This window comes from Homarus americanus, unplaced genomic scaffold, assembly GCF_018991925.1.
Source record: "Homarus americanus isolate GMGI-L3 unplaced genomic scaffold, GMGI_Hamer_2.0 scaffold59055, whole genome shotgun sequence".
In the NCBI taxonomy this organism is placed as follows: Eukaryota; Metazoa; Arthropoda; class Malacostraca; order Decapoda; family Nephropidae; genus Homarus; species Homarus americanus.
In genome coordinates, this window is record NW_024750525.1 from 68,367 (window position 1) to 73,893 (window position 5,527).

Here is a 5,527-nt window from a genome sequence, read left to right on the forward strand (position 1 = left end):
TGGTGATGATGGTGGAGATACTGGTGATGATGGAGATACTGGTGGTGATGATGGAGATACTGGTGGTGATGATGATGGAGATACTGGTGGTGATGATGGTGAGATACTGGTGGTGATGATGGAGATACTGGCGGTGATGATGGAGATACTGGTGGTGATGATGGAGATACTGGTGGTGATGATGGTGGAGATACTGGTGGTGATGATGGAGATACTGGTGATGATGGAGATACTGGTGGTGATGATGAGATGCTGGTGGTGATGGAACTGGTGATGATGGTGGAGACACTGGTGGTGATGATGGAGATACTGGTGATGGTGATAGAGATACTTGTGGTGATGATGGAGATACTGGTGGTGATGATGGAGATACTGGTGGTGATGATGGTGATACTGGTGGTGATGATGGTGATACTGGTGGTGATGATGGTGATCTAGTGGTGATGATGGTGATACTGGTGGTGATGATGGTGATACTGGTGGTGATGATGGAGATACTGGTGGTGATGATGGTGATACTGGTGGTGATGATGGTGATACTGGTGGTGATGATGAGATATTGGATGGTGATACTGGTGGTGATGATGGAGATATTGGTGATGATGGTGATACTGGTGGTGATGATGGTGATACTGGTGGTGATGATGGTGATACTGGTGGTGATGATGGAGATACTGGTGGTGATGATGGTGACACTGGTGGTGATGATGGTGATACTGGTGGTGATGATGGTGATACTGGTGGTGATGATGGAGATACTGGTGATGATGGAGATACTGGTGGTGATGATGGAGATACTGGTGGTGGTGATAGAGATACTGTGGTGATGATGATGGGATACTGGTGGTGATGATGGTGATACTGGTGGTGATGATGGAGATACTGGTGGTGATGATGGTGATACTGGTGGTGATGATGGTGATACTGGTGGTGATGATAGAGATATTGGTGATGGTGATACTGGCGATGGTGGAGATACTGGTGGTGATGATGGAGATACTGGTGGTGATGATGGAGATACTGGTGATGATGGTGATACTGGTGGTGATGATGGAGATACTGGTGGTGATGATGGAGATACTGGTGGTGATGATGGAGATACTGGTGGTGATGATGGAGATACTGGTGGTGATGATGGTGATACTGGTGGTGATGATGGAGATACTGGTGGTGATGATGGAGATACTGGTGGTGATGATGGAGATACTGTGGTGATGATGGAGATACTGTGGTGATGATGGAGATACTGGTGGTGATGATGATGAGATACTGGGTGAGATGGTGATACGGTATGATGGAGATACTGGTGATGATGGAGATACTGGTGGTGATGATGGAGATACTGGTGGTGATGATGGAGATACTGGTGGTGATGATGGTGATACTGGTGGTGATGATGGAGATATTGGTGATGGTGATACTGGCGATGGTGGAGACACTGGTGGTGATGATGGAGATACTGGTGATGATGGTGATACTGGTGGTGATGATGGAGATACTGTGGTGATGATGGAGATACTTGTGGTGATGATGGAGATATTGGCGATGGTGATACTGGTGTGGTGATGGTGATACTGGTGGTGATGATGGTGATACTGGTGGTGATGATGGTGATACTGGTGGTGATGATGGAGATACTGGTGGTGATGATGGAGATACTGGTGGTGATGATGGTGATAACTGGTGGTGATGATGGTGATACTGGTGGTGATGATGGAGATACTGGTGGTGATGATGGAGATACTGGTGGTGATGATGGTGATACTGGTGGTGATGGTGATACTGGTGGTGATGATGGAGATACTGGTGGTGATGATGGAGATACTGGTGGTGATGATGGAGATACTGGTGGTGATGATGGAGATACTGGTGGTGATGATGGTGATACTGGTGGTGATGATGGAGATACTGGTGGTGATGATGGAGATACTGGTGGTGATGATGGTGATACTGGTGGTGATGATGGAGATACTGTGGTGATGATGGTGATACTGGTGTGATGATGGAGATACTGGTGGTGATGATGATGGAGATACTGGTGGTGATGATGATGGAGATACTGGTGGTGATGATGATGGAGATACTGGTGGTGATGATGGAGATACTGGTGGTGGTGATGGAGATACTGGTGGTGATGATGGTGGAGATACTGGTGGTGATGATGATGGAGATACTGGTGGTGATGATGATGGAGATACTGGTGGTGATGATGGAGATACTGGTGGTGATGATGATGGAGATACTGGTGGTGATGATGGAGATACTGGTGGTGATGATGATACTGGTGGTGATGATGGGGATACTGGTGGTGATGATGGAGATACTGGTGGTGATGATGGGGATACTGGTGGTGATGATGGAGATGCTGGTGGTGATGGTGGAGATACTGGTGGTGATGATGGAGATACTGGTGGTGATGATGATGGAGATACTGGTGGTGGTGATACTGGCGATGGTGATGATGGAGATACTGGTGGTGATGGTGGTGGAGATACTGGTGGTGGTGATACTGGTGGTGGTGATATGTGGTGGTGATACTGGTGGTGGTGATGATGGAGATACTGGTGGTGATGATGATGGAGATACTTGGTGGTGATACTGGCGATGGTGATGATGATGGAGATACTGGTGGTGGATGGAGATACTGGTGGTGATGGTGAGATACTGGTGGTGATACTGGCGATGGTGATGATGATGGAGATACTGGTGGTGATGATGATGGAGATACTGGTGGTGGTGATACTGGCGATGGTGATGATGATGGAGATACTGGTGGTGATGATGGAGATACTGGTGGTGATGGTGGTGGAGATACTGGTGGTGGTGATACTGGCGATGGTGATGATGATGGAGATACTGGCGATGGTGATACTGGTGGTGGTGATGAATGTGGTAGTGATGGAGCTACTGGTGATAGTGGTGGTGATGACTGATAACACGGATGATGATGATGATGATAACGATGATGATGATGTTAAAAATGACTCTAATAACAATGGTGATGGTGACGATGTTCATAGTAACAGACCTGTACAAGTCCTATTATCTTCAAGCCCACCACAGATGACACCATAAGTTCCCACCCCACACATCACTGTACATATGATAACAACTCAGGCATTAACTCCTACACCTAACACTTCAGCATCTACAACATAACACTGATTTAGTTTGCTTAATCTAATATAATCAAACTCTATTGAATGTTGCCTACAGCTATTAAAGCCATACGTGTGGTTATTATGTCTATTGAGCTGAATAGTGTAGTGTTTTGCCTTCACTGTGTATGTGTTGCTGGTTAGAGGAGGATGTAGGTAAGGGTAAGGAGGAGCTGGCAATCTATGCTGTACTGTTGCCGGGTGTTGTGTGGCGAGGCATCAATACCAGCCGCCGCAAATGCCCTCGTCGTGGCCACAATGTTTATCCGATTATTGACAGTGGAGGAAAGAAGAGTTAGGTTAAGGTAGGTCAGTGACGATGTGGAGAGAGCAGCTTTACAACCTGACTCATGTCCGCGAGGATGATCGGGAAATACAGTAGAAAAGGAGTCGTTATTCGTGAACTGTCCGTGGGGGTTTGTTCCTTGTTAAGATAGTCCAGGTGCTTGATTATTTGGGTTTAATGTTAGTTTCGTCTCCGTACGTCATAACTGGCGCGGTTTAGATGTGGGTTTAAGTTTTAAAGTATCATTTTCGACAGGTTCAGCGTCCTCCCACACATGGCCAGCTCAGCAATGTTGCCCTGTGTACCATTAAGCGTCATTTCATCTGATTCTACAGTGCTAGTTTCATTATTCATCAGTTATACATATGGCAGTCCAAACCTTCATTCGGGGTACATGTTTCACTGTGACGCACGGCAGTATGCGATCCATAGTCACGTGCGTCACAGGTTCATGGCGATGCATCAATTCTGTCAGAGTTGATGACTTGACCAACAATAAAAAATTATTTTATTAATGGGAATTGCTTGTCAGAGTGATGCTATTTCTGTGTTATAGCGTATTCAATAACGCCAATAACAGAGGAGTGAGATTATGGCTTTGATTTATGAATGTCGACTAAGTTATCATCACGTGCTATAGGAACCTTTAGCTCAGTAAGTACGAACTGAAAGTACCGAGAAAGGGAGTTAGGATTTTTTTTTACATAACAAAATAACGCGATACCTCAACACCGGATACTCGCGCCTATGATGTTGTAAGGGGCGCTTGAAGATGACTGAGCCAGAGCACTTTGTTTACATCCTGGAGTCACTGTTTGGGTGAGATGTGCTGTGACACCTCTACTTTCAGTGACACTTCTTCTCTTGCTGACATGCCGTGATACTTCTCCTCTCTTGCTGACATACCGTGACCTTTTCCTATCTTGCTGACACTTCTCCTCTCTTGCTGACATGCCGTGACACCCCTTCTCTCGTGCGTGTACAGTAACCTCAAAAAGTCGGCGTCACCTTCAGAACGAGTCAGTATCGAAACTAAATGAAATAATGCAGCGCCATCAGTGTTGGGATCTTGAACTACACACACCAGTGAGTAATATTGGTTATAATGTCCAGTACCTGAGCATGTTATACACATTTCCTCTAACATTCCGTTGTGAATTTAATAGTAAAAAAATATGAACAAGCAGATGACTCTCCGGGTGAAATTTCGAAGAATGTAATTTCTAATATAAATTTAAAATTATGCCCTTAATCATTATGACAACACAGAAATTTCAATTATTTTACATGCATAAAAATAATTTTTATACGTGAATCTGTATTACATAAAAGAAATATGACGTAACAAATACAAAGGAGCTTATTTTTCAATTGAAAGGCGTAATTAAAGCTCCTTATGCACGAGACAACAAACAAATATCGTCCACCACCATCAGCTAAATCTCTCCCGGCGGCGGGATGTATAGAGCTGTTTACTAAAAGATTGGATCACTTGTTAATATGAATTCACAAATTTTAGTGTGGTGGTCTGACCGCCACCCACGAGTCGCAGAAGCGGGGGGCTCGGAACAGTGCACACAGCTCGTCCCAAACTAGCGAATGATTGGTTACCCAAACTACAGGGACCCGGTAATAGCCAACAACCTCGGTGTAGTGAGAGGTGCACCGGGCGGCCAAAACTGAGGACTGATAATAAACCATGATGGTCTTCGGTTTGTGCAGTGTGTAATGAATAGCACCAACCATGACACCATCAACATGGCACCTTTATCTGATCAGGAAAGTGAACAGCTGGAATTAATGTCTAGAATTCTATAACTTGAATTGCTTACGTAGTACTCCATTCTACAGTAGCTCTATGTTAATAATCACAAGAAAATTTATTTTTACAAAGCAGTTTGAGTTGAGGCGGAAAAACCATAAAACCGTTCCGTTTTATTTTATTTTTTTACTAAAATGTTTCTGTTGTTTAACTACTCAATCAGATAAGTTAAGGTTACGTGGTGGGTCAGTGGACAGTTGTCTGTTTCAGTTTGGGTGACAGGTCGAGCCTGACGAGAGCGCCGTTATCATTTGTACAGCG